Source organism: Protopterus annectens, chromosome 12.part0 (genome assembly GCF_019279795.1).
Source record: "Protopterus annectens isolate FY-2018-M chromosome 12.part0, PAN1.0, whole genome shotgun sequence".
Lineage (NCBI taxonomy): Eukaryota > Metazoa > Chordata > Ceratodontiformes > Protopteridae > Protopterus > Protopterus annectens.
In genome coordinates this window covers 86499723-86514117 of record NC_056746.1, presented here as the reverse complement: position 1 = coordinate 86514117, position 14395 = coordinate 86499723, and the positions used below count along the sequence as shown (strand labels likewise).

The following is a 14395-nucleotide window of genomic DNA, read 5'->3' as shown; positions in this document are numbered from 1 at the left end:
CACTAACAGTGTCCATGTGGTCACAGTACAAACTGTAATTATTACGTCAACAGAAAAAGCAACTGTTGACTACACCATAGTAAAGCAAACAGATCCATACTATTTGCAACTGGACAATGCATGAGCATATCTGATGAACTGCATTTTGTTTTTATATATAACTGATATAACTGAATGGTTTCATACCACTGAAAAAAGAAGGCATGATTATTTCAGTGTAAGGAAAATATCCACTGATGGTCGGTCTGCTTAAAGCAGTATACAGGAAGGTGCCTTCATCTGAAGTACATCTCAGATACCATGTCAAGTAAGGAAATTTCAGATTTGCATACAGACAGTTTAGTAAAATAGATTAAATGAAGTAAGTAAGCTTACTTGCCAGAGCCTATCACTACAATGATATCCGCTGTGGAAAGCTGCTGGTGAAGCAAAGGTTTCAGCAAGCATCAGTGACCGAAGAAAAATTACATAACAGCGGAGACTGTGCCTGCTTCTCTGGCAAAGTGATGATGATGCCAAGGGCAGCCCTTAACCATCACGTCTAGCCATCTGGTATAAGCAGTAAACAAACATCTCCCTCTAAATAGGAAATACAATGGTGAGACAGATCAACGTTTAGTCATCTGCCTTTTTCACCACATCTGTGCTTACCTGAAATGTTTACTAGTAACTATAAGGAAGTGTGACAAATACCATCCTCTTCAATTATCATTAACGGTTTGTCAGGCAATGAATTTTATTTTCATTTTTCTGTTCATCTTCCTTCAACTTCTAAAGGTACACAGTAGTCCAATGCTAATCTTCAAGTACTGTCACATCCTCAGTTTACAATCCAAAACAGGAAACGCAAGATTTTAGCCACTACAGCTGGCAAAAAAATCAAGTAGTACCACGCAAAAATGCAGAATATCTGCTGCCCTCAACCAACATATTAGCAGGTAGACAGAACTGCAGGACCTTGCTGCAATATGATTGTTCAAGGCAAATATTTGACATATATACATATATATATATATATATATATATACACATACATACACACACAAACACACACACACTTGGCAGTTAGGATACGACTTTGTGAAGCATGCAGTCCAGCAACCTTCCAGTATACATCTCAGCTTCAACTAAATAAGTGCCTTTCTTTTCAGTGACAAATAAAAAACTATGCTGCCTTGATTTGAAAGATGCTTTGTAATAAAAACGTATTAAAAATCACCTAATCTGAAATCTGTGACAGGATAAACTAAACAAGATTTCTCTTTGAAATGCAACAGATTTTAATTCAATTGAGTTGAAACATGCAAACATATGCAGTACTGCTCAATGCATTATCAAATAAACGCCTGCACAGAGATTTTATCTCTGTTCCATTCTTTTTTTTGTCATATACTGCATTAATCCGCAGTACTGGCAAACTGATAGATCTCTTTCCTTCCCATTCATGTGTCAAACCTGCAAGTCTGATAAGATTTTTTCTATTTCACGATAAATGACAGTGCTGCCTGCCTTTCCTAACTACTATCCACCCCCAGTTAGTTTTCTGTTAAAGATCATTTACATGTTTTACACACTATAGCCTGGCCAAAATGTGCACTTTAATAATGAATGTCAAAAAGATATACATGTGACTAGAATAAACTCAGTAGAACACTTGACCACACAGGAAGACTGTACCTGCTTGAAGCAAGTATACCTTACTTAGTTTTCACTACAAAAATAACAAGCAGGAAGTTGAATTAGCAGTACAATTACGCAGCACATAACCACTGTTTTTACACACAAAAAATTCTCTTTTCAAATGCAATTTTTAAACTCCATATTAAAATGTATACTGAGCAAATGAAATGTAGTTTCAAGAGGAAAAGACCATACCAGGAATTCATTAAAGGCCCAAGCAGGAGCCATGCGTCTCAAACTAGAAATGCCCTTCCAGTGCAACAAGCCCAAATGTGATTCAGCAACCTGTTAGTCATGATGAAGTTGGACCTCATTGTCGGCTAACTTGCATGTTTCCTGAATCACAAGTACTACTGACCTGCATGTCACCATAGTGCCCTGCTGCGCATGTAGGCAGTAGAATCCCCCCCCCCCACAAATCATTCTCTCACTCACACGTATATACACACACACACACACACACACACACACACACACACATTATTTTCCCAGTATCTGTCCCTACCCTCCTGTGTTTCCCCTACTCCACAATATTTTAGTGCCCTTACAGCACTTCTGACTTGGGCTCTGGTGATCTAGTGTACCTCCCCAGCCACTGGTCTCAATTATAAAGTTGTTACAGATACGGTACTTTAAAGAGTCAACCCTGGTGGTCTAATGGTTAACCCACCCCCATACTACCATTGGTGCCATTATGACCTTTAAGGAACTGATTGCTGGTATCCAGTGGTGTATCAGAAAAACTCGATTAAGGGCAGACACTCAACACCAGAAAGCACAACAGAGTGCTAAAAAATGGTAAGCAATCAGGAAACTGTAATAAAACAAATTCCTTTAATCAACACACATTACATTAGACTATTCAAATGTTCAGCTTCTGCAAGTAAATTTATATGTTTGAAATTCCACTTGTTTATTTATTTATTTTAATTCTTTTATTTATTTTAACATTTGTTTATTGGGAAAGTCTGACTGGACACGGGTCCTTTTTCAGCGGAGATGCGGGGAGAAAAGCTCCTAATACAGTATACTTTTATATCTGACAGTTTTGTTTCTGTAACACACTTTGATATACATAACAGTATGATAGTCATTAACATCCTGAAAGGTAAATACATTTACATAACGTATTTAATTTCTGACATACAATAGTTTATACATGTTCTAAACAAACCCATGCTAGTCATATAGGTTAACAAACTTGTGAAACATAGGAGGAAGACTGTCAAGTTCATTAAGAAATCTAAAGACCCTAAGTCCTTGGGGTACAATCCTACAAGATAAACATTCCCTCAGAAATGTATTATATAATTGCAGCCCTCTAACTTTAAACAACTTGTTCTCTAATTCATATATTAATTCTTTTAAAATTTTAAATTGAATACCATCATTGGAGGGCTTATCGTAATTCACATTATCCACTCCTGAAAATATAAATTTCTTTGAATCCAATCAAAATAAAATTATTGTCACCATTATGCACATTATTAACTGCACCACCACTTACTGCTTTAGTAACACCACAAAGAAAATGGCCTGAACAGTCAGCGTTATTGAACGTAAAAACATTACCTGTGTTCAAGTTCTTATTCATATTACCAGTGCAGCTAAGCATATTGTTAATAACAGTAGTATTTGTTGCTTGAAAACGCTGCAACAAAAACATCATGAACAGTCTACATGGACAGAGGTGGAACCATTACCAACAGATACACTTTTATTCAATTAACTCTTCCAGATATGAAAGCCTGTTCCCGTTTTGTTGCACCTGTGGCAACTCACCAATGTACCAGTAATCGAGGAGCCTCAGTCCTCACCACCAGCAGCAGTGGGGGACATAACACTGAGAAGATGACAAGTACACACACAATATTTCTAGATGTAGCTCTCTGCATCTAGTGCAATCTCCCTAAGATCACACAGAGACCATAGTCAGTCCATGGTTTCTCACTCTTTCTCAAGATTCCCCAAATAAGACTCCCCATTGGAACAGATATAGAGTTGAGATCTCAGCTGAGAGGCCAAGACCTCCAGTACCCAATCTGTTCAACCAGTGCTTCATGTTCCTGCCCATGTAACTGACACACACACACACACACGGGAAAGGCTGGCACAGGTTGACTAGCTATTCCCCCTTTTGCCCAGACTAGTTATCACTGAAACCAGCCAACTCCTTATCAGCTACTTTAAGGCCATTAACAAGGGATGTCCAATCTTACTGTGTAATGTTACTATTAATACAAATGATAGTTTGATCAAGAGCAAGGCTATTAGGAGTGGCCCTTAGTGTCACCACATAAATATGAAAGTACTTTCAGAGCTAAAATATCTCTAGACAGATCAGCCCAATGAAATGTTTAATAATAAAAGAACAAGACAATACTAATATATATATTTACAGTGACATCAGTGTTCCAAATCACAGACAATATTTAAAATATTGCAGGACAGTCCCAAATAAATAAAGAAAAACATCTGAGCTATGTCTCACTACATTCCCGACTGAATCTAAGAGTATTACTATACCCTAACTTAACTTACTTAAGAGCATGGCAGATGTGTGGTGAATGGATCTTGTTCTTGCCAGGTCAAAGACAGAATGCCCTCTATCTCTGAGACACCTCTCAAATTAATATCTCAAATATTACTACTGGGCTAGCATGCAGAATGACATAATTTCTTGTCATCTGACTTCTAGTCAACAGGACCAAAACAACCACTGATGGCAGCTGGAAGAATTTAGCATCTACCTGTAAAAATACAAAGACAAGGGCTTTTCCTCAGATCTTTGACAGATGATGGAAGTCATAAAACAATAAAACACTTCCAAGACAATACAGGAAGTTCCCTTGTTTTAGACACTGTGTCTGCTTTCTGCATTTTAACTGAAAGATATATTTTATTACATAGCCATAGAGTAATTTAATTTCTATTATTCCAAAATTTACTAGACTGAGGTTAACCTCCTGTATCCCATTTTCCACTGTTAAAATATATATATTTAAACAGCTACAAGAGTATAGTTACATTTCTGTTCTTTTCCAGTAGAGTACACTGTGGCTACATTTCAAATAGCACTTTGCAAATACCTTCAAGCAGTTTGATATACACATGGCATACAGTTCTAATACATTTGTAACACAAGCATCTTATATACATCATGTTGATATTCACAAATGACATGTAATTATTTACAAAATTCCAGATAGCTGGGCTGGCAGTATCTCCCTTTGTCAGAGCCCTGTATGGTATTCGTAACATTAGGAATCCCTTGCCAAGAGTGGCCTGATGTCTGGCAAGTATACCAAAGCCCAGGTTGCTTTAAGGTATTCCCTACATCACGCGTATGCTGCCTGAATAGCACAGAGCATAAAGGTGACGTCTGGACATACCATCCTCAGAACTGGGAGTCCCAGTAGGAATGCCCATCCAAGGAAAAAAAAAAGTTAACCAGTACACCTGGAAGGCAAATGGACCAGGGGGATGAGGGAGGGAATGAATACTGCAAAAGTGAAGAGAAGGACAGTCCTTCCATTTCACTGTTGCAGTATTCATAACATTAAGAAGAGTGAAACTGCTTAGGAAGAGAATTGGAAGAAGCAGAGCCCTCTAGGAAGCCATGAATGATGGCCCTAACAAAACCAGCTCTAGCTCTGGTGGTTCCATCCAATGTGTAGTGCTTGGCAAATGTATGCACAGAAGTCTAGGTAGCTGCCTCAAGAATAGAGTTAGTATCCAAACCCTTGAAAAAAGCATCAAGAGAAGCTTCAGCCTTAGTAGACCCTACTGGTGGACAATGTCCAGAAACACATCCTTGTGAAACATCCATTCATGGGAGTGAGTTGAGGACCTACTCAGACTGTCTGGCACAATGTTTTGACCTGAGGGAATGTAAACTGCCTGAACAGTCACTTAATACTGGACAGCAAGATCCCACACTAGGAGGGCCAACCAGCAAGGAAGATGAGATCTTGTTCCGCACTGTTTGTTTACATACCGGATCACTGTGGTATTGTCTGTAAATACCTTTAGAGGTCTTGGGGAGAAGAGAGGATGAAAAGCCTGAAGCACCAGCAGAAAAGCTCACATTTCTTTGACACTCGTGCTCTTTCTGTTGAAGAGGGGACCACACCCCCTGAACATTTAACTACTTCCCATCCCATGTCTGAAGCATCTGTGAATAGTTCCGGACAGGGAAGAGGGGGGTGAAAAGGGAGCCCTGTATTTAGAGACAACTGTTGGATCTACCAGTAAAGCTCCTTCTTGAAACCAGGTAGAAGAGGAACTACAAATTCTGGGGGATGTGAATGTTGAAGCCAAACTGACTTCAAAAAACACAGAAACTTTCTCATGTGGAGTTTTGCAGAGGGAGCATAAGGGTGATGGATGCCATGTATCCTACAGCTTTCAGAAACTCCATGCCTGAAATAGAGGCCAGAGGAAGAAGAGTTTGAAAGAAGGAAATGAGTGACAAGGCCTTGGGAGGAGGCAGGGATGCAAGCATAGGCAACATCTGGATCCTGCACCCAAGAAAAACATGGTCTTGAGGAGGAGTCATAAAAGACTTTTTGAAGTTTATTGTGAACCCCAGGTTTTGCAGAAGGGAAATGGTAAAATGAAGATTTTGTGTCAGGATCTCTGGAGAGGCTCCCTGAAACAGGTCACCACCCAAGTAAGGAAATACTTGGATTCCCCTGAATCCTGCAGAAAGCACTTTGGGGGAAAACCCGTGACAGTAGAAAGGCTAAAGTGCAAAGCACAGATATGAAAATACCAGGAAGCAACAGAGAAAAGTGAAAACTTCCTGAAAAGGGGATGGATCAGGATAAGGAGACAAGCATCCTTGAGATCCAGTGACACCATACAAACCTGAGGAAGCAAGAGAGGGAACAACGTTTAAAGGGACAACATTCAAAAGGAGGGCACCTTCAGAAAAGTGTTTAGATGAGAAAGGTGTACAACATGTCTCCAAGAACCCTCTTTTCAGGGTAGAAGAAACATCCTGGAGTAAAACCTCCTCCACCTTTCGGGACACAGGCACCTCATTAATATGTACCCTGTGTCAAAATGTTCAAAAGCACCTCTAGAAAGGAGAGTTTTTCCCTGAGGGGGCTGTGGAACAACCATAAAAGGGGGAAGGAATTTCCAAACCATAAAATACTCCTGGAGAATAGTGTTCAGGACCTAAGATTCCTGAGTAATCTGTAGACAAACAGGACTAGAGAGAGAAAAAGAGAGGTGAAGAGAAATTGGAAAGTGGCTGAGAAGAATAGTATAGTCAGACAGCATCTGGCTTATCTGGAAAAGGAGACATCTGAGGCACTGACGTCTGAGTAGCCTTAGCAGGAGGAGACCATTTGCCACCCTTTTTACCCTTAGGAGGAGGGCGAGACTGCCTAGAGACAAAGACTGATATTGGGGTAATTTCTCTGAAATTTAGGTACAGGAGAGACAAATACATGTTTAAGTTTCTGTAAAGCCTTGCCCTTATCCTGAAGGGACAAACAAATCAACAGTCCTAGAAGAAGAATCTGCTGCATCATAACTAAACTTGATGGAATGATGAGCCACCTGGGATGTAGTCCCTAACAGGAGCATAAGTTTTACCCTCAGAGTCTGGAAGATCAGAAATAACCTGACAAGCCTGGGAGAGGAGAGACAACTAATACCTGGACATATGGGTCTGATAATTAACAGCCCTAAAAGGTAAAGTAGCAGAGGTGTAAAATTTCTTGCCTATCCTTTCCATGGTCCTGCCATCTTTATCAGAGGGCAGTAACTTGGGAGAAGGAGGAAGCAATTGAGAGGGCGTATCATAAGCTACAGACACCATTGAGAGGTCAGCAGAAGGACAAAAATGTACAGTCCTCAGGCACCCTACAGAATCTATGAGGTTTCTTGGGGGCAGGAGGCTGAGAGCTTGGAGCCTTAGAAGCATTAGAAAATACATCTAACAAGGCAGCCACAACAGGAGCAACAGCAGATGGTTTAGGAGGTTCCATCTTCAGCCAATCATAGTATCTTTTATGTACCTCAGGAAGTTGAGCACAATCCCATTTAAAGAACCCCATCATCCTGGAGACTGTATCCCAAGAAGAAATCCCTTCAAAGGGAGTATCAGGACTGGTAGATTCCTCTTCTTCTGATCCATAGTCCAAAGCAGAAGGAATATGAGAGAAGTAAGCAAGGGATTCCTTATCTGAATCCAGCTCCTCCTCAGAAGAATCCTGTTCCCTGGGTCTATTTACGGGAGTAGAAGACCAAGGGGGGGCTGTAACAGAAACTCCCTAAGGAAGCTTCAGTGCCATTAAAGCACTAAATAAACCCTGAGAGAAGGACTGCCATTCACTTTGCAGATCATTACGAGCCAGATTAGTGTGTTTAGTCTTTTACTGTTTCTTCAATGGGATATCCACCTTATAAAATTTGGAAGGCTCTGATCTAGGATGGCATCCAATAATGGTAGCAGGGACTTCTTCTCCGACTAATATTTGAGTAACACTCCTAGGGCCTGTGGAGATAATCAGCCGTGGTTCTCCCTGAACATCTGAAATGGATGTCTGTAATGCCTCTTCAGACATATTTAAAGTCAGATCCCCGCTGGCCTCCAACCTGGTCATGGTAGAGGAATCGAACAATAAAGCCGGGCAAATCTTTATGCATTCACTTGTGTCATGAGAGACGTTCGGTGGAGACTAAACAGCAGAAGATTCAGGCCTAGGCTTCTTAGCTTTCTTCACTGACAGATGTCCCTTGGAGCATGAAGTACCCTCCATCATGTCTTTCGCAAGAAACTTAAGATGCTGATTTTTGAGAAACAAAGAAGAGAGTCTACTATGAAGGGTTTAAGGAACAATGGCCTGACAAATGGAACAGAACATGTGGTCGTGAGAAGCATCTAGACAAAAAAAAAACACTGCTTATGGTAGCCTTTATGGGAAATCTGTCTCCCACACTGGCATTCACCCTTCTTGGATAACATGAAACCCCACAAGCAACAATAAAAAAGGATAAGTAAAAATAAATACCAATGGGGCACTTATCTGCAATGGAGTGGCAAACCAGAGACAGAATGGGCATTCAGACCAATGATCAAGTGATGGCATTCAGACTGGCGGCAAAGACGTTTTGAGGATGTTGCATCCAGACATCACCTTTATGACCTAAATTTGCATGGTATACCTTAAAGCAACCTAAACTATAACGTTATGAATACTGCATTAGTGAAATGGAAGGACATCACAGGCCATGTCATACAACTCCAATGTCTGCACTGTTACATTCATCCCAGAAAATACTGGCTGCTTAATCTCCTAACCTCTACAGCATATAAACGGATACCTACTGCTACCCCAACTGCCCTTCTCCATGCCCTATGATATACCTAATACCACCTTCTCCTGTCATTAACTCTTCTACTACAACTCTTAGCATTTTACAATTTCTATTTTCATCACTTAAAATTTCCCTCTATTCTTGTACATACTATGTCCGTTTTTTTGGTTGGACCACACTTAACTTGCCTATAACACCTGTACGATACATTGTATATGCGTTATCCTACTGATTTTTAATCCTTCTTGTAAATATGTGTATATATTTGTTTTCATCTGTGCTATACAATGTCACTATACTATATAATGTAGTTGTATCTTAAATCTTACTTCTTTGTTGTTACTATGCATGTAACCTGGGCTGAGTCTGTGAATGCTCAAGTCTGATTAGTGTTCTACCCAAACAAAATAAATTGTATAAACACACACACTTGCAGTTTTTACTACTTGTGCCAAAAACACAGATAAAAAAAATGTCTTATGCAATTCAGCCTCTCAGTTCTCAATAGAACTTATTAAAGGTAAATAAATAAGCACCAAACAAGTCATTTGAGAACAATTTAGAACATATTTTGAAAATCTCCTTCAAGTATGCATATTTTTGAATGTACCACAATTAACATAGCGGAGTGACCAGATACAATCAGCTTCAATCTAGCATTACAGATACTAGTAGCAGTTTGTAAAACAGTTATACGAGGACTGTGGTAAGGGAACTTTCTGCTCTGTAACGGTGGTGAACATCTACCATTTTTCTCAATGCTTGATCTCTTCTAATGATTTACTCTTAGCATATGGAGATCCAAACTCAAACCGGGCCCTTGCAGAAATGACAACACTCCACTAATCCACAAGACAGATTAGTGGGACCAAAAAATGGTATAAAACCTGCTCCTTTAGTCATTTAAATATACTGGTGGTTGTCATATTGCCAGCCTGATATATGTGCCATAACAGAAACATTGCTTAAACCAAATATATTGGTATTTACTAAAATTTGTATGCCAGCAACATTCAAGAGAAGTATTGTGGGAAGAAATATCCAGGGAATTGGGAATTGTTATGGCTAGGCTTGCATAGGCCCTAGGGTTGATAGCCTAGTACCAACCTATGAACCGGGCAGAAGCCCCTTTTCATTGAAGGCCTAGCAGTAAGAGCTCCAAGTAAGATTTGTACATGCATATTACAAATACATTTTAGACATCACTAGTTTGAGTACAAGTGCAAAAAGAAATAGGCATTAAAAGTTACATAACACTAGTTTTATTACATTTTGGTAAACAGATATCATGAAACAAACTGGTAGCATATCCTGTATAAACCAATGAGACAGCTAGAAATGAATTAATATATAATGACAGTGGTATTAACAAGTAGGCAAAAAATTGAGTGGGTATAACAGAAAGATTGGCAGAGAATTAGTAGGTGGGATATACATGTAAAGAAACAATTTTGAGAGGACATGTGGAAATGCAGCATGAAAGATATAGAACGTAAGAATGTGTGGAAAGTTAAAGGAGGTTGGGTGGCAAAGGTTGAATATACAATAACAAAATAAGTGGATGAATGGGGACGGTTGTAACGCGGCATGGTCAGAAATACAAATTTAATACTAAGGTGTTACAGCAATTGAATGATAAGAGTTTTCATGGGGCAGTAGTGGACAGCTGATGCTATTGTGAGGGGACAGAATTCATTACGCTAAAATTGATAGCTGAACTACAGAAGACAGTCATTTTCACACAAGATTACAACATAATACTCACTAATCAGATTACAAAATATGCAGCAGTTACAGGCGTAATTTATTAAGAAAAGTCTAAACCTATATAAAGCCATCTTACCATTAGCCACATTTGAGAAAGGTGAGATGTTGCTCTCTAAATCTTAATATATAGAAAACAACAAATAGAGGACCCATAGATCTCACCGAGGAATGCCTACACCAACACCCACAGCATAGATTATTATCACTCTTGGATTACCTCCAATATAAAGCATGACCTCAAAATATTATGTTTCGCTAACACAGACAGAAGTACCAACCACACAGATGATAATATAAAACACCTAAACACAAACATCAATCTTTAAGGTCACTTACAGATCACAGAAAATTACCTCTTCTACCAGAATAAATAAAGCAACAGAAAAAAAAGCTTACAAGGCTGGCTTTCAATAATGTGATCTTGTTATCATGACCATATCAGGCATTTTGTGCAACAATATAAGTGACCATCACCTAATTTATGCAATAATAAAATACCAAAAGCCCAAAAAGTAACAAACTTAATTGGGCTGGAAACATGACTTTCAATAAAGACATCTTCAACTCACTACTGAAACACTGAAATTAGAAGCCACTAACATGCTGCCCGCTTGATGAAGCAGCTACCTGTTTTAGTAATTGTTCCTTACGGATAGTAATCTTATTAGCTCCCTTATGATACAAAACGATGAATATTCAACGAGTCCCATGGATAAATTGCCGCACAAAACAAAAAAGAAACACACATCTCAGAGATAATCAGATAACACACCGAACAGCCAGTGCTTCTCCAGCAATAATCTCCTTTATTTTCAAAGACCTGGTACCTCGGCAATTCGCCTTCAAAGGGTCACAACTCAATGCAGCACAATGGCAGTTTTTGTATATGCATTAATTGAATCAATCAATCAATTAATTATATAATTAATTCCAAAAAAAGGAGGGAAAAACTTGTGTGCATATTTAAAGTGATCTCACAACAATTTCTGAATAAATATTCATATAAATTATATATATTACATCTCAGAGATAATGTCTGGAAGACATGGTTATCTCTTAAAACTCTCCAAAGCCATTAACAATATAAGCAACTCAAAAATGCTATTACAACTATGATAAAAAATAAGAAAATCTACTGGAGCCATTTACTGAAAAAAAAAAAAAACACATGAGCACAATCCCAGATTATTCTGGAGAATGCTGAACACACCACTAAGACCAGGTAGAAAGCCTACCCAAAGCCCTCTCCTTAACTACTCCATGAAGAACGATCACCTGCTCACAGTCAAATCAGTCTGGAAATTCTACAACCTTTCTCCTTTTTGGCTAAATGCCAACAGAACGTATGAAAAAACTACTCAACAAACTCAAACCTATGGCTCTGTTACCCATGTTACCCCCAGAGTCTCTCAAATTAGAAATCTCAGATCTGCAAAACATTATATTGTATTATATTGTACTTATATTATATATTATATTTTTCTTTTCAACAAAGGTGATGACTCCACTGACGTTTTCTAACTACAAACCCATCACATTACTGTTAAATCTGTCTTTCACATTAGAAAGATGCATTCATAAGCAATGGTCAAACCATCCTAACTACTACCACTTACCCTCTCGTTTGTAACAGTGCCTTAGTACAGGACACAGCACTGAGAGAGTACTGTCATCCTTCTGGACATAAGAAACCAAACTACAAATTGAGGTCATCCAGTTGCAGCCATTTTCTGGACCTCTCAAAAGCTTTCAGTGCTGTCAGCCACCTTCAACTACTTATACTTCAGGCAAATACGAGCATCAATCTATCATCCATTTTAGAATTTCAAAACTATTTTGTCTACAGGTCCCAAAACGTCAGATGACAAAATTCCTAACCTTTTTACTATTTACTCAAAAGAGGCCACGCATGCTTTTCTCCACAAGTTTTGGTGGTGGGGGGCAGTCATGTCACTTTCTTGCATATTACCTGTCCTCTTCAGCATTTTTATAAAAAATATTTATAACTCAAACAATGCTACTCATTCCACACATGGATGATTCTACACTAATTGTCTCATCTAATTTCTGCAGTCAGGTTCCAAACTCTAATACAAGAAAACGTGTTGCAAAATCCTACTTAAAAAGACTTTTGGCTTTTCCCGGTTAGGCGTCACCACAGCGAAACTCCGGTCCGCTCATGATTGCAGTGGGTTTTTACGGTGCTGAGTCGCCAGCCCGATGCCCAACCTTAAACGAAGGCACGCCTATTCACGCTCGCACCTACCTGCATTTCTTTAACATCACTCGACCGCGAGAAGGACATGCAGACTCCACACAGAAGGTGCTCCAGCCAAAATCCTACTAAGAGACTAAAATTACTCATTTTGAATCAGCCAGGAGTACAGCCTGACACTCTATAGGCTTAGATTTAATCAAACCACAGCTGAAAAAGCCTTCCCCAGAACAGGGCCATCTCTTTGGAATCATCTACCACATGAAGTAAGGAGATGTCAAATCTTGGGAGACTAAAATCCTTAAACAAAATCCTATTTAGGAAGTGAAAGGCTTGTGCTTGCATGATACTGGTAAAGGCATAGGTTATAACAATATAAAAGGTACTCTAGATTTGAATAAGCATTTTTTAACTGATAATGTGCATATGTACACTCTTGTACATATACAATATCTTACTTTATAGTGCATACTTTACTTTTATACTGCTACTGTAAACTGCGTATATAGTTAATCATTTGCCATTGAATTAGTTTTATCTCCTGTAAACGTACTTGTATGGACTTGTATTATCTCTTATTTTCTCTCTATCCAAGTTGTAGCAGAAAAGGGTAAGCAGACAAGTCCACTTACCTGGAAATCAAACTAAAAAATAAAAAACTGTAAACAAATTAGAAAACAAAGTTAAATACCAGCATAGCTGGGCCAAGTGCAACATTTACATTGTTAAACTAACTGCACAGATGGGTAAATGTCACAGAGGCTAACTATATCTTCTCCAGGCTATGAACAAAACCTCAGCAAGCAGGAAACAGTGAAGGAAGACGGTGTACTTGTTCTGGCCCTTGTATGAACTAGAACCATTTCAAAAACAAAGCATAGTAGAAACCTCTGAATTATCCATGAAAAACAAGCTATCAGACTGAGGTTATGATGGCAGCCATATGCCAACTATATCAACTAATAATGAACAAATACAGGGAAGAAAAACAAGCAGAACTAGACTTGAGGCAAGAGAATAAATGTGAAAGTTTTAACTCAACAGTTAGTTAAAACAGCAAGTTATAGAAACCCTGGTTAAAGTTTTAGAAGGGAAAAGTATTATGACCTGGGGATGGGGGTAAAAGCATGCCTGCTATAAACTGTATGCTTTTATTTATTTATTTATTTATTTATTTATTTTTACTTAGGCTGCAAATGTGAAGTTTTATTATGTTGCTGTCAACCTCAGCTATGTTTTAGAACAGAATCAAAACAGTGACTTACCAAGTTTCAATCTTCAAAGTTTGCATCAATATAGGCTGTGTTGTAGAAACATGACCTTGATCACGTTCACAGATTCATACATTCATGGGACATTACTAGGCTAATGTCTTAAGTGCCCTTAGAAGCCTGACCA

General features: G+C 38.7%; 1 protein-coding gene across 1 annotated transcript in view; it reads right to left on the bottom strand.

The window, feature by feature from the left end:
• The window catches only part of SDK1 (sidekick cell adhesion molecule 1), a 2805673-nt gene that overhangs the window by 1158806 nt on the left and 1632472 nt on the right, over positions 1 to 14395 (bottom strand). The gene's annotated exons all lie outside the window — the stretch shown is intronic.